Below are 24,444 nucleotides of genomic sequence, written 5' to 3'. Positions count from 1 at the left end.
ATGATGTGAGAGAGGGGCTGGCTACACGAGACTAGGTAACAAGGCGTACAATGGGTGGTTCTTGGTGTAACTTGACAATGATGATGTCATCATGACATGACATAGTGATGTCATCATACTATGATGACCATAGTCTAAACCATTCATTTACACTACCACTTTAACCCTATGACACAAGTGATGTCATCATCATAGCACAGTTTACATCAAGAAGCACCCATACAACTTTAATAGCTAATCTTATAGTTCTTACTGATATCTATTGATTCTTTTTACTTACATTGATATTGTAAAATATATAATATACATCTTTACCACACTCAACTATTCCCTCCTATAAAAAGTAAAACGTTATATGAGAACAGATTAATTAGACTTGCCACTTCAAGAATGATCGGTATTAATATAAATTGCAGCAAACATTCCATCTTTGTCCTGTAATATCAAAACCCATCTACATAATAGATTAACTTACTGCAGTGTAATTATTGGATTTTACTTACCTTCCCATCTCCTCAGTATTCTTGTCATTAATGATACAATGTTCAGTACTTTCATAAATAATGTCTTTAATAACAGCTGGGAATGTTACTCTATCCAAACAACTATTGTTAAGAGCTTCCAAAAGAGAGCAGGAGACATTAGGAACTAAATTTAATAATTTAAGTCATTTATAAACATTTATATATATATATATATGAACTATTCTATTGTGTAACATGTGGGTAGTGTTGGCATGGTAACATGACTACATTATCTATAGTACATTAAATTATTTAACCTTTTATTATTGGACCTGTCTCTCTGATGTTTTCATCATGTAAGGAGAATAGATTTAATGGTTGTAGCTTCTACATTGTTTTAAAAAGTATCAATTGATTAATTACATAGCAAATAGTTCACAAACCCAATCTAACTCCACCCACTTTGTATAAATAAAATTGGTATTTTACATATTATACTAAATGAACCTCGACATGTTTTAATAATGTGGAATTTTGACAACAGAGAAACATCTATAAAACAATATATGTAAGAAAATAGCATTAAATATCTACTTACCTGATGGACACTCTGTTGATAGAGATTACAAGTCTCAATATATAAATAAACTTTGCTATTAACAGATACAATATCAATATCTAATGAAAGATCAATAATCTGCCTACAAAATTTATTCAAATTAATTGAGCTACTTCAAACAGATTTAATACATACCAAGGTGAGTAGATAGCAATGACTGATCCTTTAATAATCAATGATATAGTCTTCCACTTCACTGTTAAAGATTATTAAACAATATGTATCTATAAAAAGGAGAAAACAAAGTCTGTAAAACAAATCTATACAATATGTGGAAAATATTATAGAAATTTATTATTAGAGGATTTTTGTTATAATCTTATCTTAAAATTTACATATCTAGATTTATGGTTGACATGAATAAAAGTTCATATAGATGCTGGGAACCAAAATACTGACATTATACAATAGTATCATCACTTATACTTACTTGGTTTCAATTTCTCATCATTACTTGTTCTAATTAAACATTCACCAAATTACTAGTGAATGTATTGACAATAATGAGTGAACAATAACTTTAACACTGTCATCTTTAGACAAATCTGTTAATGAAGAGTATGGATTTATAAAAAAATAACTGAAATTACAAATATTAACCTCTTTCTTGAACTTTTCTTTGTTGGTTCCAAATTGTTACATCAGTATTATATCGATTGGTGATTTTTGTAGTCGTTCTGGCAAGACCTCCTTGAACCAATGAAATCTTGTCTTTCTTTTTAGAATACTCTAAATAATGCCTATTTTTAGTATCACTTGTACTTGACACATCTAAATCAATATTTTCAATCCAATTGGTAGCTTTTTTGGCACTTAGTACTGAGACTAGACCAAACAGATAAATGGAATATAATGTGTATATTTGTTAGTTAAACAGATAATGAAGTTGAGGCAATACTATTTTCAACAATGCAACAAATGTCCTTTTGTATAGGTGAATTTAAAGGTATTATACTGACATATAAATGACGAAAATAATAACACTGGAAATGTGTACCATTTAATATCATAGTCAAGAAATATCCATTTCCATAAAAGGATTGTGACAGTAGTATCCAATGTTATTATTTTATCCTTTATATCTCAGTAAAATTCCTTTAAAGATATTCTTTAAAAATGTATACCATTTTTTATACTGTTGTTTTCTTCAGGGAAGAGGCAATAGAGATATCATCATCAGATACAGAGTGAACTTCCTGACTCTGTTCCAAAGAAAAAGAAATATATCAAATTATTAATAAACATTAATCTGTATAGTCATATATAGTATCTACTAAACAACTAACTATAAAAGACATAATTTTTACAAATTGTTATATTAACTTTGTCTCCATGATCCATAGACTGTTGTTTTAAAGATGAATTACTTTCCCAAATTGAAGTAATATAATTACAAAACACCAGAGGAAGCTCTAACTGCAGTTCCTTTAATATCGTTCCTATAGAAAGTAGTAAATTAATATCAAAGTAGATAAGAAAAAGAAGAGTGTTAAATGTTGCATAGTACCATGGAAACAATGAGTAAAACATAATTTAGTTTGTAATTCACTAAGAGAAAGTGATAGCTTAGCCTAATTGATAAGATGCTAGATTTTTAACACAATTTAAGGGACCTCCATATCTGAGGAAATAAAACACGATCACTATATAATTTTAATTACAACAAGACTATAAACTAGTACATGAAATTAGTACTTGTATACTTTACACTCAGTGTTTTTACAAATATTTTACAATACTATAATTTTATACTCTCCTAGTCTACTCTCTTTTGTTAACTTTTGATAATATACTAACTTACAAAGTATCACCATCTTCTCTGTCACTATCAGAGAGATCCTCTTCAATGGCTTCAATCTCTTTGTCTTGATCCACTAATGAAGGTATATTCCAATCATCTCCAAATGATGGCCACTGTTTGGAGTCTAAAATGAGACAAAACAATACTCTAATGTTTAGAAATGATGTGGGAACATGAATATTGGGAGGACATGTTTAAGCAATAACCAATTGCCAGAAATATACTTTACATGAAGGGTATTAATTATACACTAGGATATTAAAATGACACAGAGTGTACAGGTAATGAGCTGTCATATATTTCAACTTGAAATTAATACATTCAGGTTCCAAGATTTAAGAATTAGGGTCTAGGGTCTAGTATTCAGTAAAATATACTAGCAATAATATATTATAATATTCAGATCTAGACACGTATGTGTATATAATATATATATATGTATATATGGTATTCGATCAGTGTACTAGGCACTGTGGTGTGGCAGTGAAATATATACAGACCTCTCTATATTCAATATCTAATATAATTACCTTTTTTAGCTCTATCCATAATCCATCAGCAGCTGATTCATTAACAATGATTTGTAGAGGGGTGTGTCCAACGATCCTATTTCCTTTGCAGCGCTAAAAGTGCTCCGATTTAAGTCCAAACATACGACGTAATGTGGATTATACAGTATAATGTACTTTGCGGCTACTATATCGTTTATCTTAGAAAGCATGTTACTATATTTATGGTTTAGGAAGATTTTGGGCCTAGGGCCGGAAGAGAGAACTATTGTAAGGATCTTACCACCTACAAGAATGTAGATCTAAACCCACTTATATAAGTGGATCTAGTCATCCCTACACTAATTTATACTTCATCTTAATTTTATTTACTTGTTTGTATTGTTTATTCTATTATTGTATACAACTAATTTAATTCCAAGAGTACCAAATTAAATTGACTATCATATGCATGAAGTTACTGTGGACAACCAGACACAATAACAGTCAGTGAATTTAATTCTTACATGAGCAGGTAGAATCAGATGTGACTGATGAAGTTTTAAATTGTCTTTGTGCTCCCAGTGACAATATAACTATCTTTAAGATGATTTTTACAATTAAATGTTTGTTTACAATTTGATGAAATTATTTGATGTCTGTAATATATGATATACTTTTGCAACAGTTAATTAATGCATGCTGCACCAGCCAAGTGGTGCTCAAATATATAAGAAGCTCACTTTATTTTGTTATGTATACTCTTATTTTCATTAACTGTATGTATAATATATTATAAGGATTCAACTATTCGACATTGACAACTATGTAGAGTTTGATATACTTATATATCAAGACTCTAGATCTTCTTTGGTTAGATATAATATATAATTATTATGTCTTAAATGTATGTAAAGAATGCCTTATATTATTGGTCTTTTCTGGCTCAAATTTTTTCCTTTAGATTTTCTATACAAAAACTGTTAATTTTATTACGTCATAACGCAGCTCTATCGGGTCTCCTCCCCCAAAGTTAATAGTTTACATTTTGCTGTAGTTAGTATTTACAATAACTCAAAATGGCTACTGACAAAAAAGAGGACCACATGGCCTATGATCATTTTGATCCTTTTGTGTACATCAAGAATAAGTATGCAGTAGTCAATGATTGGATCTCTCAGCCATTGAAACTATTACACGATATATTCCAGTCTTATGGTTCCACTCCTGCTGGATTGAAGGTGCTTGAATTTGGTTGTGGCCCTGTACCAATATATCAATGTAGTTCACCACTACATGCGTCAGAGATAGTGTTTTGCTGAATATACTGAAAGAAATCGAAATACTCTCCAAATGTGGCTCGACAATGTCCCCAATGCACCAGATTTCACAGCACTATTCAAGTATGTTGTACAAGACTTGGAAGGCAAAGGAGAAGAGGAAGTTGTAAAGAGGCAGGATGACTTAAGACGTCTTGTAAAAGGAGTTATACCTTGTGATATATTACATGATCCTCCTCTTCTAGTTCCTGACTATGAAGGACCATATGACATATTTTCTCATTATTTTCTCTAGTCTATGTTTAGTTGCCGCCTGTACTACTCACGAAGAGTATAGTCAATCTATTGGTCGACTAACAAAGTACCTTAAACCAGGTGGAAAGCTAATTATTCAGAGTGTCCATCATCAGCAGGGAACCACTGTTACTCTGTTGGATCAGAGAAATTCTTTTTTCTGAGTGTGACCCCCCAGAGTTTTTTAATTCTGCTTTGAGTGAAAATGGATACAAAGATATCAGTATTACTGTTCAACCTCGTGACTCAAATGCCGACTCATCTTTATCTAGATCAGTTGATGCTATACTTTTTGTAGTTGCCACTAAGAAGTGATTTTATTAGTGAAATTATTTGTTTAAGCTTCAATTTTATAAGACTAGACTTAATACTATGAATTTAGATGTCTATGTACATTTATTGTTAGAGTAACTATATATTTTTATGATGGACTTCAAAATTGTTAAAAATATTTTTTGTAGTATTGTGCAGCCAAACAACCTCATTTCTGGCCTATTTGGACACCAAACTTATGAGCTGCTTGGTAAGCACCATTCTTGTTCCAGGAGTAGGTGTGGCCTTTAACTTTACCATCAGCATAGATTGTATAGACTATGAAACTGGGATTGGAAATGGTATATGTAATCTGTTAAATGCACTCCAAGTCAAATGAATCAATTGATTTTATTAAAGTTACTTAAAATGGACAATGACAAGAAAGAGGACTACATGGCCTATATATGCCAATTGTTTTGATCCTAGTTATTAAGAATAAATACGTAACAGTCATAAATTGAAATTCTCAACCATTGAAAATAGCTAAGTATCAAATTACAACTTGTGATTAATACGTTTTCTGAGACCCTATTTAACTCCTGGTGATACCTGCTGAGTACCTCAATTCTATAGTCAATTGATGTTCACCTTGCTGGTAAAAAATTATCATAATTTCTATAACTCGACCAAATTCAAAGTGAAGTGTTCTCCCAACGACCAACCGGTTCCTTTGGCGTCATGATACGCGTTACGACCCCAAGATTTATTGTACTTTCTATAAGCAAGAGATGCCGTTGACAATGTGATCTCGTGAATTTCGTTAATCAATAAAATGGCTGCCGCTTAAAGAGAGAAACCAATACGGTGATGTAAAAATTTAATCATATAGATATAGGTAAAAGTATTATACTACTGTAGCTAATAATATTGTTCTTACAAGAAAAGAAAAATCAACTCTATACACACAGACACGTGGGCTTTTATTTTCATGGCAACAATAACACCGCAAGTATTTAATTTATGATGTGTGGTATGAGTTATGCATACTAATTATACGCACTACTAATTCTAGGTGAACGACAATAAACTATAGTTGCTGATTATTGCCTCCATTATTTCAAATAACAAATTGTAGAGCTCGCCCCACCAAATCGTTATTAAAGGTTGTATTAAAGTTTTATAAAACAATAACTCAGAATGGCCCACCGACAAAAAAAGAAGACTACATGGACTATGCTGGTAGTTTTGATCCTTTTGTGTACATCAAGAATAAGTATGCAGTAGTCACTGATTGGAATTCTCAACCATTGAAATTATTACACAATATATTCCAGTCTTATGGCTCCACTCCTGTTGGATTGAAGGTGCTTGATTTTGTTGTGGCCCTGTACCAATATATCAATGTAGTTCACCACTACATGCATCAGAGATAGTGTTTGCTGAATATACTGAAAAAAAATCGAAATACTCTCCAAATGTGGCTCGACAATGACCCCAATGCACCAGATTTCACAGCACTATTCAAGTATGTTGTACAAGATTTAGAAGGGAAAGGAGAAGAGGAAGTTGTAAAGAGACAGGATGACTTAAGGCATCTTGTAAAAGGAGTTATACCTTGTGATATATTACGTGATCCTCCTCTTCTAGTTCCTGGTTATGAAGGACCATACGACATTGTTTTTTCCAGTCTATGTCTATGCTGTGCATGTACTACTTATGAAGACTGTAGTCAAGCTATTGGTCGGCTAACAAAGTATGTTAAAACAGGTGGAAAACTAATTCTTCAGGATATCCAAGCACTGGAAGAGTACGACTATTTTGCATTGGATCAGAGAAATTCTTTGGTCTGAGTATTACTCCTGAGTTTCTTAATTCTGCTTTGAGTCAAAACGGATACAAAGATGTTAATATTACTGTGCAACCTCGTGAAGGTACTTCAGGTGCTGACATTGCTTTTTCCTTGTGTACACCAAGTTCAGCTGATGCTACTCTTTTTGTAGTTGCTACTAAAATGTGATCTTTATTAGCTATGATGATTGGATAAGCTTTATTTTTATAAGACTAGACATAAAAGTGTCAATTTAAGTAGATTTCATGTACAATTATTGTAAAAGTAGCTATTAAATTTCAATATTGTAATTTAATAATAGATTATACGTCATAAAGATTGGCTTGCCCCCTAAAATGGTTTACAATTGACTAGTTATTATTGTTAGTTAATATTTAATAGTTAATATAATTTTAATTCAAAATGGCTACTGAGAAGAAAGGGCACTACAATGCCTATGATCGTTTTGATCCTTTTATATACATCAAGGAAAAGTATGCAGTAGTCACTGATTAGAACTCTCAGCCATTGAAACTATTTACACAATATATTCCAGTCTTATGGTTCCACTCCTGCTGGATTGAAGGTACTTGATTTTGGATGATTCTGTACCAATATATCAACATTACAAAGCTACGGAAGCCTCAGACGGACATTCCAAATCCTATTTCCAATTTCAATGTTTGTCCTGTTTTTTATAGTAAGTCAGCATCTTGTACACATATTTCAGCATTACTACATGCTCTCGCTTCTGTTTCTTCAGCTGGTCATAATCATCTAAGTGTCAATACGTCTGCGGCTTCCGTAGGTAGCCGAGGGTGGACTTCCATTTCTAATTTCCAATTTCCTTTGTGTATTTTTTTAAATTCCAATTAGCGAACCAGTTGATGAGTACTGACGGGTATTCCAATTTCTATTTCAATTAAACGGGGTTATACGGACTTGAATATAATAACAACCAAACTCAGATAAGCTTTAATTTTATAAAGCTAGGAAAGAAAGTGTCAATTTAAGTAGTTTTCATGTACAATTATTGTAAAGGTAGCTATAACATTTATGATGGAAATTTTAAAAATATTTTTGTAGTGTTTTGTTATAACTCCTGTTGTTACTTGATAAAAGAAGAGGCAATAGAGATATCAGATACAGAATGAACTTCCTGACTCCGTTCCAAAGAAAAGAAATATATAAAGTTATTAACAAACATTAATCTGTATAGTCATGTATCCACTAAACCACTAAACTACAAAGACATAATTATTACTAATTTTTATATTAACTTTGTCTCCATGATCCATATGCTGCTGTTTTAAAGATGAATTATTTTCCCAAACTGAAGTAAAATAATTACAAACACCAGAGGAAGTTGTAACTGCAGTTCCTTTAACATCGTTCCTAGAAAGTAGTAAATTAATATCAAAGGAGATAAGAAGAAGGAGAGTGTCAAATGTTGCATAGTACCATGGAAGCATTGAGTAAAATATTATGTCCATGATTTAGTTTGTAATTCACTAAGAGAGAGTGATGGCTTAGCCTAATTGATAAGATGCTAGATGTTTAACATAATTTAAGGGACCTCCATATCTGAAGATATAAAACACAATTGCTATATAATTTTAATATAAGTTTTATAACAAGATTATAAACTAGTTCATGGAAATGCTTTACTTGTATACTTTACGCTCAGTGTTTTTACAGTAGTATAATTCAACACTCTCCTAGTCTACTCTCTTTTGTTCAATTTTGATAATATACTAACTTACAAATTACCACTTCTCTGTCACTATCAGAGAGATCCTCTTCAATGGCTTCAATCTCTTTGTCTTGATCCACTAATGAAGGTATATTCCAATCATCTCCAAATGATGGCCACTGTTTGGAGTCTAAAATGAGACAAAACAATACTCTAATGTTTAAAAGTGATGTGGGTACATGAATATTGGGAGGAGATGTTAGAGCAATAACTATTGGCCAGAATATACTTTACATGAAGGGTATTAATTATACACTGGGATTCTAAAATGACACAGAGTGTACTGGTAATGAGCTGTCATATATTTCAACTTGAAATAAATACATTCAGGTTCCAAGATTTAAGATTTAGGGTCAGTAATTTTGACATTAAATAATATCTCTGGTATTAGCAATAATATATTATAATGTTCATCTGTAGACACAGTATATATATATATATATATATATATATATATATATATATACATATATATATATATATATATATATATATATATATATATATATATATATATATATATATATATATCATACACACACACACATACATATAAAAGTGGTATTCGTTCAGTGTCCTGGACACTGTGGTGTAGCAGTGAAATATATATAGACCTCTATATGTATATCTATATCTAATGTAATTACCTTCATACATAATCCTGATTCATTAGTAATTATTTATAGAGGGGTGTGTCGAAACATCCTATTTCCTCTGCAATGCTTCATAGAGACAATATTAAGCATGACGTAATGGATTTATATAATAGAAAGCGTATTTATATTTATGGTTTCGGGTCTATGGCTGAAATAGAGAACAGTTGTAATGGATCTTTACCACATACAAGAAAGTAGATCTAAATCATATAATCAATATAAGTACATTTTGTGCCTGTATCTGATATTAAATCTAGCCATCCCTACATTAATTTATACTTCGTCTTTTAAAAAAATTAACTTTATTTACTTGTTTGTATCGTTTAATCTATTATTGTATGCAACTAAATTTAATTTCAAGAGTTACAAATTAAATTGACTATCATATGCATGAACTCACTGTGGACACGAGACACAAATGACAATCAGGTACTATACTAAACTGGTATAGGGTGTAGCTCTGGTCTTGTAGTCATCAAGTTGTCTCTCGTTCTTTGACACTCATCACATGCAGATACCTATAATAAGTCACAGTACAATTTATAATAAGTAAAACACATCATTTACAATATGCCACACATCTTTCATGCCTCCATTTCAATGTAAGTCTCTCAATAACTCTATTATAGGTCTTTTTTCACCAAGATGTCCCAATGTTGGTCAGCATGGCAACAGTGCACAATTCGTAATTTTTAGTCTTTAATCGTTACCAGATTTCTTGAAGAGTAGCCATGCATACAGCTTCACACCTACTTCATTAATAATGTTCATATTTCCAGTACCTCTATAATTGCATACCAACACCTGCGCACATTCATTACAACAAATCCAGTGCTCCAAAGCACTCATACTTTTGGGACTCTAGAAATAAGCTTTGCACTTCAATAATTCAGTTAGCAACGAAAGTGATAGCATTGTGTCTACGTTGGTTTAGTGTATTACTGTTTACTATAATAACTTTATTATTTTATTAATCATGCAGAATTGATTTTAGTCATTTCTTCATTATTATAGTATAATATAAACATTTATTTATTGTAGGATAAGGGATGTACTAGAAGTGCATCTAATTAAACAAGACAGCAGAAGACAAAGAAGAAACATGAAGAAAGAGAAGATTAAGAAAGATAATAGGACAAGTTGTGCAATGCTAAGTAAAGAAAAGAGACAAGTTTTCAGTAATTTAATACTGCTTAATTATACTTTATTACGTCATTAGATAGCTCGATCAGGCTCGTCTCACCAAGTAGTTAGTATTCGCGTAAAACAACAACTGAAAATGGCTACTGACAAAAAAAGAGGACTATATGAACTATGATCGTTTTGATCCTTTTGCGTACATCAAAGCTAAGTACCCAACAGTAAATGATTGGAACTCTCAGCCATTGAAACTATTACACAATATATACCAGTCTTATGGTTCCACTTCTGCTGGATTGAAAGTGCTTGATTTTGGTTGTGGCCCTGTACCATTATATCAATGTAGTTCACCACTACATGCATCAGAGATAGGTGTTTGCTGATTACACTGAAAGGAATCGAAATACTCTACAAATGTGGCTTGACAATGACCCCAATGACACCAGACTTCACAGCACCATTCAAGTATGTTGTACAAGATTTAGAAGGCAAAGGAGAAGAGGAAGTTGTAAAGAGACAGGATGAATTAAGGCGTCTTGTAAAAGGAGTTATACCTTGTGATGTATTACGTGATCCTCCTCTTCTAGTTCCTGGTTATGAGGGACCATATGACATTATTTTTTCCAGTCTATGTTTAATTAGTGCATGTACTACTCATGAAGAGTATAGTCAAGCTATTGGTCGACTAACAAAAGTACCCTAAACCAGGTAGAAAACTAATTCTTCAGAGTCTCCAATCACCAGTAGGGTCCTACTATTTTTACATTGGATCAGAGAAATTCTTTTCTATGAGTGTGACTCCAGAGTTTCTTAATTTTGTTTTGAGTGAAAAATGGATACAAAGATATTAATATTACTGTTCAACCTCGTGAAGGTACTTCAGGTGCTGACATTGCTTTTTGTAATTCAGTTGATGGCTATACTTTTTGTAGTTGCCATAAGAAGTGATTTAAATAAGTGGAATTTGTTTGTTAAAACTTCAATTTATAAGTGTAAACTTTAAAAGTGTTATTTAGATCGATCTCATGTACAATTATTGTAAGAGTAGCTATAACATTTATGATGGACTTAAAATTTAAAAAATAGTATTTTTTGTAATATTGTCTAGCTGAAAAACCTTACTCATGTTCTATTTGAACATCAACAATAATCACTTTCCTGTTCCAGGAAACTACCTTCCATTTGTATCAAGAAATAAGACTGATGCTAATTTATAGTTTCATATAGAGATGGAATTAAAGATTGTAATACAAGTAGATCATAACAACAAGCACATGTGTATTATGACATTTAGTAATGCGTAACACAGTATCATCCAAGACATTTTTCTATTAAAAGCTTATCTTAAAAGCCTTGTTGTGAACTAGAAACAACCACAGAACTTAAAGCATAGAAAACCTTATAGGGGTATGGAGTATAATACCCCAGACTCCTTGAGTGGTGCGTGGCTTATTACTATTAAATTTATGATTGATTGTTCCTGTTCACCCCCAAGAAAAATTCCTGCATTTTGTTTACTGATATTATAATATAATGTCTTTCTTTTCTATAGCATCTTTCATTTGTTAGAGGAACTACTAAAAGACTACTCTTTAGGAGAACACCTTCTCTTGATGGGAAATCAAGGAGTAGGCAAGAACAAACTGGCTGATCGATTACTCCATCTTCTCATGATCCTCGTGAATATCTACAATTACAAGGTATACTGCAATACAATATATGAATGATAGATACATGAACTAACTGTACTGATTATAATGGGACTTCTCTCTAAGGACACCTAAACTATTAAAACCATCTCTGAATTAAAGAGGACATATAGCATTGCATTAGTTAAATAAAGTTAGACTGATTAAGTTAGTACTCAGATATGAGAGGTTCCCATTGTATCCTATTCATATTTCATTAACTGTATGTAGGGATTCAACTGTTCAAACAATTGACAACTCAGCCATTTGTAGTTCATTATCAAGATTCTCCATTGGTTTTAGATATAGTAAATACATCTAAACATAATTAAGTTATAAAAGGAATACCATAGTTTATAGAATGATTAGTATTCTAGTGCTAGACATTTGATATGCATTTACCTTCAAAACAATTCATATAGTTTTTGAAGAATCAAAAATTACAACTTGCTAGTAATCAATTTTTTTCAAGCCTTTTTATAAGTTCTGCTTAAACCTGCTACATGCATCCTAATGCCTGCTGCTGATTATTGCCTTATTTAAATAGCATAGTTATTATAGTTAGTATTTAGTAGTTAACTAGACATACGTATACGCAGTGTGATCCTTGCGCAGTGAATTGAATTTTGTCCCAGGGTGTCCAGGCACTGGGAGACTCAGAGTATATCTATTATTATTTTGGGTCAGAGAAATTCTTCTAGGTGTGACACCAGAGTTTTCATAATTCTTCTTGAGTGAAAAATGGATACAAAGGTATTAGTAATACTGTTCAACTTTTGAAGGTATTTCTGGTGCTGACACCTGCTATATCTGTTCGTTTTATGGTACAGTTTTTTATGATTGCAACTAAGAAATGATCTATAGCATAACTAGTTATGATTGTGATTAAGTTTTCAAGCTGCTGATACCTTCTGACTATTGCCCTCCCCATGTTTATATAGCATAATTATTATAGGTTAGAGTCTGGTAAATATTGGTTAGTAAAACAGTAACTCAAAATGGCTACTGACAAGAAAAGAGGAGTACAATGACTATGATTGCTTTGATCCTATTCTGTTCATCAAGAATAAGTATGCAATAGTCCCTGATTGGAACTCTCAACCATTGAAACTATTACACGATATATACCAGTCTTATGGTTTCCACTCCTGCTGGATTGAAGGTGCTTGAATTTGGGTGTGGTCCTGTACCAATATATCAATGTAGTTCACCACTACATGCATCAGAGATAGTGTTTACTGAAAACTAAATCGAAATACTCTACAAATGTGGCTTGACAATGACCCCAATGCACCAGATTTCACAGCACTATTCAGTATGTTGTACAAAATTTAGAAGGCAAACGAGAAGAGGAAGTTTTAAAAGAGCAGGATGACTTAAGACCGTCTTGTAAAAGGAGTTATACCTTGTGATATATTGCATGATCCTCCTCTTCTAATTCCTGGTTATGAGGGACCATATGACATTATTTTCTCCAGTCTATGTATAATTAGTGCATGTACTAATCATGAAGAGTATAGTCAATCTATTGGTCGACTAACAAAGTACCTTAAGCCAGGGGAAAAACTAATACTTCAGAGTCTCAAAGCACAGGGAAAGTACTATTACGTTGGATCAGAGACATTCTTTACTCTGAGTGTGACTCCAGAGTTTCTTAATTCTACCTTTGAGTGAAAAGGGATACAAAGATGTTAATATACTGTTCAACCTTGTGAAGGTACTTCAGGTGCTGACATTGCTTATCTATGTGTACACCAAGTTCAGCCTGACGCTACACTTTTTGTAGTTGCCACTAAGAAGTGATTTTTTATTAGCTATGATGATTGGATAAGCTTTATTTTTATAAGACTAGACATAAAAAAGTTATTTACGTAGATTTCATATACAATTATGTAAAAAGTAGCTATCACATTTATGTGGAAATTTTTAAATGTTCTCTGTAGTGTTTTGTTGTAACTTCTGTTGTTACTTGCTATGTATATCCTTAATTCTAGTTGGTGAGTATTGCCTTTTTACTTTTAGTAACATAACTGTAGTAGCAAGCTGAATGAGCTTCGCTCACATTTGTAACATCATGTTAGTAGATGTAGTTGATGGTTATGTACCTACATAATCAGTAGTACATTAGTAATGAAAACAGCATTATAATTACTTTTTTGACAAAAATAAGTTTGCAATTACAACCTATATAACCAAGTAATAGTTAAATCAACCAAACAATTTTTTACAATGACAGATGCTCTAATTTAAAGTTGAATAATTCTTGAACATAACACGTTCACTTTTGTAATACGGACACAGGCAGTCTGAACTAGCATGCACATGGCATTAGATTAGCTTGGAGGAATGAGAGATAGAGATAGCTTGTCATCCATTGAAGATGGCAAAGAACAAAGAAGAAAAATAGATTGAGAGATAAGGCAAGGTGTACAATGCTAAGTAAAGGAGCTCAAGAAAGAGAGGCAAATTTATAGTAGAGAAGAAAGACAGTTTATAACAGATTTAAATATTCAAAACTATGAGCATTATGAATTTAGGCCTGACTGGTCAATGCTTTGAGCAGTCCATAGGCTATGGGAACTTTCTTTACTAGCATCACATTCCTTTTAACTCCAATATCAACTAATATACTATAATAAGATCAATATTAAGAAAAATTAGATGATTAATTTCTTTATATTCTTGTTGTTGTGTATTTATCAACCATAGCTCATTCAAGTATTATTACGATACATTTTATTGTATTTAATATTTCTTTAGTAATAAGTCAACTTTCAGAGCATGCTACAACATCTCAAATAATTAATATAAAGGTTTGTGGAATATGAAATTTAATATTGACATTTGTTCTTTTAAACAATTTGAACCAATCTTTATATCAAATATATTTATATGAGCATACATATTACATCTATGTTTAATATCCATTTAGGATTTAATTGGTCGGGATATGTACCTGTTAGGTCCACCTGGACCACTCTGTCGACATCTCCTCTCTTGCCTTGCTGAGCTAGTAGGGAGAGAAGTTGAGTATGTCACTCTGTCACAAGATACTACAGAAGTGGATTTAAAACAAAGGAGGGAAATCATCAATAATACTGTCCATTATATGGATCAGGTATGTCAATGAGAATGGATCAACAGTGGATTGACAGTAGTTTAACATTGGATAGAGTGACACAATATAATGATTGGTTTTTTATTCTTAGACATTATAATAGTTCAATATGAAAAGATTTGTAAGGAGTTATAATTATTTTTGGTAGGCTGTTGTATGTGCAGCTATAGAAGGTCGCGTGTTAATACTGGAAGGATTAGAGAAAGCAGAACGTAATGTTCTGCCTATCTTGAACAATTTGTTAGAGAACAGAAAAGCTCGGTTAGATGATGGACAGTTTATCATGTCTCATGAAAGATACAATAAATTAGCATCAGTAAGTCCTTGCAACAAGTAATATATTTTATCTCTAACCTATTTTATCTTATACCTACAAAAAGATGATATCATGTGTGATTACTAAACAAATAACTTACTTTTACCTTTAATAATTATGTTTATCTGTAGGAATATTCTCAGGAACAACTGGACTCATGGCATCTTGTTAGAGCTAGTGAGAAGTTTAGAGTGATAGCTCTTGGACTCCCTGTCCCTCCATATCATGGTAATACACTGGACCCTCCACTAAGATCAAGATTTCAGGTATAAACTATATTAGTTCAGCTTAACAATGCGAGAGTATTTTTATAATTATGCAGCTAGTAGTTAGTGTAACAATGACGTTAGTTATATAGGATTGAAATATTTAGTTTTTTGTCATGTTTCCAGAATTATCATAAAAACTTAATGTTATATTATTAAGTAGTTCTATCCTATCTAATATCACTTCAGTGTTGATACTGTTCTTCCATTTATCTGTTGTTACATATACTTCCTCCTCCATTTCCTGAAGCTCTACAAGACTTCCTGTACACTTATCCTAACATCCCACAAGACAAGTTATTATAGAGCAATAGCTATTAACAACTATTTAATAAAATTAGTTTCCTCTATAGTTTTGATAAATTTTTAATATACACAGTTTAAACTAGTATTATACTATCATTAAATCATGTATATAGTGAATATGAAGTAAATATTGTTTCATTTATAGTATATATATATATATATATTAGGTTAACTATTTTACTGTCTGTTGCTTAATACAATACACTCACTAACTGGAGGTTACTCTGGAGGACATATCAATCTTAGTGGACAACTAAATAATTTAATTGGTATATTGGTGAGTTGACTGTGATTCTTTTTGTTCAAATAAAAGCATGGTTGATTTAATATACTTTCTATGACATTGTTCTTTGTACATTACTATATATATACATGTGATCTTAGCTTACTTATGAATATCATTGTTATTATTACCGTAGACACAAATCCAGCAGCTGATTTATCTGACTTGATACATTCTGTGTTTCCAGCTGAACTACTTGGTATGAAACAGACATTGGACAATATATTAGAGGTAATGTGTTGTGATATTAAAGTGGTATGGATAGAGTTTCTATTAGAAATAATAGTGAAGTTTTAAATTTGGTGATTTTTTTAGCAATTTGATGCCTCACTAGTACTCATGATTATTATCTTCCTTTTACTCATAATTCCCAAACTTTTAACCACCAAATACCATATTTCAACAAATTGCCATTCAATAGTAGAATAAAACAACAAGAATAACTGACATTTCCAGTGGAGAATTATTGATATGCTATTACACTGTATTTTCTTTATTGCTAGAAATTTGGTATTTCCTCTCAAGGGCGTAGTTCATTTTTTAACTGATGATCGATTGGACATGTGCTCCTAATTCAAAAGATCTAATACAAGTCTCGTATCATCAAACTAACTCATCTCAAAATACATCATTATCTGTACCTGGTTATCAAACTGATATCGATGATCATACCAATAGTAGGGTTATGTCAGCCTACCTCATCATCAGTTATTGTTAAGTCAATGTTACAGAGTCATCTTGTAGGGGATATATGTCTCATAGGACCTAAGGTAATGTAATGATGTATAGTTTTGTGTATAGTACATTGCACTTCAATATGATATAGTCATAAGTTCGTATGTCTGCCTACACTAGCTGTTTCATTTTCAAACATTCAAAGTTTTAATTCTGCTTGGGAATGGGCAAGAAAAACATGTCTATCTTGTGACTTTAATGTTTAGCTGATTATGTGGATTACTGTGTCCATAAATAATAGCTTAGCTATCTTGACTATTGATAATCACTTATTTAATATGTGAATAGTTTATAAGCATATATAGCATCACATTCCTTTTAACTCCAATATCAAACTAATATACTATAATAAGATCAATATTAAGAAAATATTAGGATGATTTTTTCTATTATATTCTTGTTGTGTATTTATCAACATAGCTCATTCAAGTATTATTACGATACATTTATTGTATTAATATTTCTTTGTTTTTTAGTAATAAGTCAAACTTTCTCAGAGCATGCTACAACATCTCAAATAATAATATCAAAGGTTTGTGGAATATGGAAATTAATATTGACATTTGTTTCTTTTAAACAATTTGAACCAATCTTTTATATCAAATATATTTATATGAGCATACATATTACATCTATGTTTAATATCCATTTAGGATTTAATTGGTCGGGATATGTACCTGTTAGGTCCACCTGGACCACTCTGTCGACATCTCTCTCTTTGCCTTTGCTGAGCTAGTAGGGAGAGAAGTTGAGTATGTCACTCTGTCACAAGATACTACAGAAGTGGATTTAAAACAAAGGAGGGAAATCATCAATAATACTGTCCATTATATGGATCAGGTATGTCAATGAGGAATGGATCAACAGTGGATTGACAGTAGTTTAAACATTGGATAGAGTGACACAATAATGATTGGTTTTTATTCTTTTCACATTATAATAATAGTTCAATATGAAAAGATTTGTAAGGAGTTATAATTATTTTTGTTAGGCTGTTGTATGTGCAGCTATAGAAGGTCGCGTGTTAAATACTGGAAGGATTAGAGAAAGCAGAACGTAATGTTCTGCCTATCTTGAACAATTTGTTAGAGAACAGAAAAGCTCGGTTAGATGATGGACAGTTTATCATGTCTCATGAAAGATACAATAAATTAGCATCAGTAAGTCCTTGCAACAAGTAATATATTTTATCTCTAACTATTATACCTACAAAAAGATGATACCATGTGTGAGTACTAAACAAATGACTTGCTTTTACCTTTTAATAATTTTGTTTATCTGTAGGAATATTCTCAGGAACAATTGGACTCATGGCATCTTGTTAGAGCTAGTGAGAAAGTTTAGAGTGATAGCTCTTGGACTCCTGTTCCTCCATATCATGGTAAACACACTGGACCCTCCACTAAGATCAAGATTTCAGGTATAAACTATATTAGTTCAGCTTAACAATGCAAAGTATTGTTATATTGAGCAACTAATTGGCTTATAGTTAGCGATAATAATAACATTAGTTATATAAGGTTGAAATATTTAGTTTTGTCATGTTTCCAGAATTATCATAAACTTAATGTTATATTATTAGGTAGTTCTATCTCCTATCTAATATCACTTCAGTGTTGATACTGTTCTTTCCATTTATCTGTTGTTAGGCTAGACATATACTTCCTCCTCCATTTCCTGAAGCTCTACAAGACTTCCAGTACACTTATCCTAACATCCCACAAGACAAGTAATTATAGAACAATAGCTATTAACTACTATTTAATAAATGAACATTACATTAGTTTCCTCTATAGTTTTGATAAATTATTATTAATATACACAGTTTAACTAGTATATCATCTTAAATCATATATATAGTGAATATGAAGTAAATATTGTTCATTATAGTATATATATATATATATATATATATTAGGTTAACTACTTTATTGTCTGTTGCTTATACAATACACTCACTAACTGGAGGTTACTCTGGAGGACCTATCAATCTTAGTGGACAACTAAATAATTTAGTTGGTATATTGGTGAGTTGACTGTGATTCATTTTGTTCAAATAAAAGCATGGTTGATTTAATATAATTTCTATGACATTGTTTCTTTGTACCTACTTGTATATATTACTATGACTTAGCTTACTTATGAATATCATTGTTATTATTACCATAGGCACAAAATCCAGCAGCTGATTTATCTGACTTGATACATTCTGTGTTTCCAGCTGAACTACTTGGTATGAAACAGACATTGGAAAATATATTAGAGGTAATATGTTGTGATATTAAAGTGGTATGGATAGAGTTTTCTATTAGAAAATAATAGTGAAGTTTTAAATTTAGTGATTTTTTAGCAATTTGATGTCTCACTAGTACTCATGATTATTATCTTCCTTTTTACTTCATAATTCCCAAACTTTTAACCACCAAATACCATATTTCAAACAAATTGCCATTCAACAGTATAATAAAACAACAAGAATAACTGACATTTCCTTGGAGAATTATGATGTGCTATTACACTGTGTTTTCTTTTATTGCTAGAAATTTGGTATTTCCTCTCAAGGCTCGTAGTTCATTTTTAACTGACAATCGATTGACATGTGCTCCTAATTCTAAAGATCTAATACAAGTCTCGTATCATCAAACTAACTCATCTCAAAATACATCATTCTCTGTACCTGGTTATCAAACTGAAATCGAATGATGATATCAATAGTAGGGTTATGTCAGCCTACCTCATCATCAGTTACTGTTAAGTCACATGTTACAGAGTCATCTTGTAGGGGATATATGTCCATAGGACCTAAGGTAATGTAATGATATATAGTTTGTGTGTAGTACATGCACTTCAATATGAATATAGTCATAAGTTCGTAATGTCTGCCATACACTAGCTTTTATTTTCAAACATTCAAAGTTTAATTCTGCTGGGAATGGGCAAGAACTACATGTCTATCTTGTGACTTTAATGTTTAGCTGATTATGTGGATTACTGTGTCCATAAATAATAGCTTAGCTATCTTGACTATTGATAATCACTTATTTAATATGTGAATAGTTTATAAGCGTATATTATACTTATCTTCTCTATTTTTGAGGAAAAACATTACATCTCTACATGTGATACTGGATGGATTTCTTGTCTAGTGTAAAAAACTAATGACTAGAGACTTTCAATTCTCATTCTATAGTTATAATCTTTTACTATATAGGGTAGTGGAAAGTCCACATTAGTCAACCAAACTAGCTAATGTATTAGGTTATAATACAGAATCAGTTGTTCTTTATCAAGATATGACATGAAGAGATTTATTACAACAAAGAAAAACTACCCATTCTAATGGAGACACAGGTTGGAGACTAACACCATTTATTACTGCAGCTCTTAATGGACATATGGCAGTATTAGATGGTAATTCATAGACTAGATCCTAGTACTATTACCACTCTTAAAAGGTACAGTCTATTACAAAAAGTAACACTATACATATGACAGCATTATATAAATAATATTCATAGATTAGATCCTTTACCACTGTCATTATACTAACATTACCAGATACATGGATTCATAGACTAGATCTAGTACTATTACCACTCTTAAGAGGTACAGGATATATTACAAAGTAAAACACTATACGTATGACAGTATTATATAATGATATTCATAGATTAGATCCTTTACCACTGTTTATAGTCCATTATACTAACATTACCAGATACATGGATTCATAGACTAGATCCTAGTACTATTACCACTCTTAAGAGGTACAATTTATAACAGAGTAACCTTATCCATATAACAATATTAGATGGTATACCATACCACTCTTAAAGTCACTAGTCCAATATTAAGACTATATTAGCTGATACATGTTCTTTCCTACTACTAATAAATGCTTTATGTCACTGTAATGTACTACCATGATGTTCTTACTAAATAAAATAACAAAATGATCAGAGATCAAATACCATATTGAGGATGTTACCAGATAACATAGTATGATTTATTTTTGTCATTACTTTTCAGACTTATTCAAGATCATGAACTTAACCTCACTGATGGTACATAGTTGTTGAGAGAAGATCGTTATAATGCTTCAATGAAAACTGCCAATTTGACTAACAAAGAAATGACAGAAAGGTATTTGCACAAGTCATACACCAGATATCAATTACTTAGTTTTTTTATTAATGGTTGTGAATTGATGTAAGTTTAATATATAACATAGATTTCATTATATATTACAGTAGATACCTTGTATCACTGTTCAATAGTTGTTATTGTATCTTGTATCTCTTTTTAGGTCAATCTATCCTATTCATTCTAAGTTTCGTATTGTTGCTATTGGTGAACGTATAGCACAACAGATCAATAATACCAAAGGAGATTGGCTAAATCCTGAAGTACTATCTATGTTCCAGTATATTCATGTTACTCCATTACCTCAACATGAAGAGAGACAACTACTATTACAAAAGGTATATACAACAATGGTCACACTATATTATATGGTCTATTACTTTAGGTTCCAAAGTTGCCATCAGATATTCTTGATAAACTATTAGACTTTACTCAATCTCTTAGAATTTCTGATGATCCTATTGTAAGTAATACACTTAATATATAAAAGATACTTAATGGCTCTCTGTCATGAGTATATACTAGACACTAATAGTGGTATAGAAAGAGGAATGGGAACAAGTTTAAAAAAGTTTCTATGACTTCCTATTAATATCATTATTAGCTAAGAATGCTATATATTTTTTACTATGTATGTTTTGTCTAATTAATAGTAATGGTTAATTACTTTTGCTTATTTTGTTTTATCTAGATTCAGTCTTTGTCTTCATCACTGTCAACAAGACAGCTACTTCATATAGTTACTCGATTATCTCATTATCCTGAAGACACACTGTATGATGCTATAATGAGAGCATGTTTATCAAGGTATCATAAAAATATCATCTCATGACTGAAATGAAATGAATGGATTATCAACATTATTCATCAACATCACAAACATAGGTTTTTAGCCCACATCCTATTTGTATATTGACTTAACGAGCTATTTAGAAAGACTCATTTTAGTGATTACATATTCCAAGCCATACCTAATCCATTTTTAATCATTCATGAAAATTAATTATAACAATAGCACATAGTAATGATAATCATTAAGACTAATACATCCTATGCTGTTGCAATTGTCAATTTGTAATAGTTAATCTATTTCATATACTTAGATTCTTACCTTCTATTGCTAAAGCTACTTTATCAAGAGCTTTGTCAAGCCATCATATTTATCCTTCATCACCTACTAGTACTGTACCATCAAGTGATACTACATGTAAGTTATAATTATAAAGCTATTTTCCTTATAAGGATAGTAAATGTGACATAGATTATCTAAACTCTATAGATTCAAGATCAAGTAGTGTATTATGTATTAGAGCTACCAAAGTCCCATTACATTCTGATCACAATGGTGTTGCTATGGTACCAGATGTGATATTTTATGATAATCCACTGGTTAGTGAGAGCAGATAGATAGATAGATGAATATGATCTTAAAAAGTCTATAATTGAAAAATCATCTAATAGTTTTGAAATTAAAGTACTGACTTCAAAGTGAAACACTACAAAAGATTGTATAGTTATCAGCAATGTCAGTGGAAGACTAATAACTATAGAATGACAGAAATATAGAAGGGCAAGCTAGTGAGAATTTTAAGCATTGTTAAATTGAATGAAATTCATTTAGTTGCTATATACATCAATGGTTAAAGATGCAATTTAATTTCAAATGCATAATATAGTTACAGTATCATCCAATGACATTTTTCTTTATAAGCTTATCTTAAAGCCTTGTTGTGAACTAGAAACAACCATGGAACTTAAAGCATAGAAAACCTTATAGGGGTTATTGAGTATAATACCCCAGACTCCTTGGAGTATGGCCCTATGTACTATTAAATTTATGATTGATTGTTACTCTCCCCAAGAAAAAAATTCTACATGAAACTCTGAAATAAAATTTAATTTTTTTGTTTACTGATATTGTAATATAATGTCTTTGTTTTCTTTTCTATAACATCTTCATTTGTTAGAGGAACTACTAAAAGATTACTCTTTAGGAGAACACCTTCTCTCGATAGGAAATCAAGGAATAGGCAAGAACAAACTGGTTGATCGATTACTCCATCTTCCTTGTGAAATATCTACAATTACATAGGTATACTGCAATACAATATATGAATGATAGATACATGAACTGACCATGTGATTTGACAACTATTATAATAAGTTATAATGGGGACCTCTCTCTAAGGACACCTAACTATTAAACCCATTCTCTGAATTAAAGGGGACACATTTGCATTAGTTAAAAATTAGTGATTAAGTTAGTATAGAGGTTCCTATTGTATCCTACACTTTAATTTATAACTGTATGTATGGGATTCAACTGTTCAAACATTGACAACTCAACCATCTGTGGTTGATGGAAGGATCACTTATCAAGATTCTCCATTGGTTAGATAATGAATACATCTAAATGTAATTAAAGTTATAAAAGGAATACCATAGTTTATAGAATGATTAATACTCTAGTGCTAGACGTTTGATATGCGTTTTCCTTCCAAAAAAATTCATATAGTTTTTGAGGAATCAAAAATTTACAACTTGTGAGCAATAATTTTTTTCAAGCTGTTGATTATTGCCTCTATTTAAATAGCATAGTTATTATAGTTAGTATTTAATAGTTAATAAAACAGTAACTCAAAATAGTTACTGATACTGTTGTATCCTGTAGTTCAGTTAATGCTATAGCTTTTACAGTTGTGATTGTATGTTTTAAGTTTCAAATTTTTTAGGACTGAACTAAGTAACATCATGTTAAATCTCATGTACAATTAGAGTAGCTATCACATTTATGATGGACTTTGAAAAAAATTTAAATTCTTTCTTGTAGTACTAGTGTCTTGTAGCCAGACAACCTCACTGAATAAACAGTAACCATTTGTACAGTAAAAAAATACTTAGCTGCTCAAACACACAGGTTTAATATACATATACTTCCAAAGCAATACAAAATAATTATTTAAAGTACAACTTATGATTATGTTTCAAGCTCTGTTATAACTCCCTGTTTT

General features: G+C 31.2%; 1 pseudogene; it reads left to right on the top strand.

Annotated features, from left to right (window-relative positions):
* The first annotated feature begins 11,005 nt into the window (after nucleotides 1–11,005).
* On the top strand, nucleotides 11,006–21,771 carry LOC121392216 (annotated as a pseudogene).
* The last annotated feature ends 2,673 nt before the right edge of the window (nucleotides 21,772–24,444 follow it).

Source organism: Gigantopelta aegis, unplaced genomic scaffold, assembly GCF_016097555.1.
Source record: "Gigantopelta aegis isolate Gae_Host unplaced genomic scaffold, Gae_host_genome ctg3533_pilon_pilon, whole genome shotgun sequence".
NCBI lineage: Eukaryota > Metazoa > Mollusca > Gastropoda > Neomphalida > Peltospiridae > Gigantopelta > Gigantopelta aegis.
The sequence above is the reverse complement of the archived record's forward strand: the minus strand, read 5'-3'. Positions and strand labels throughout refer to the sequence as shown.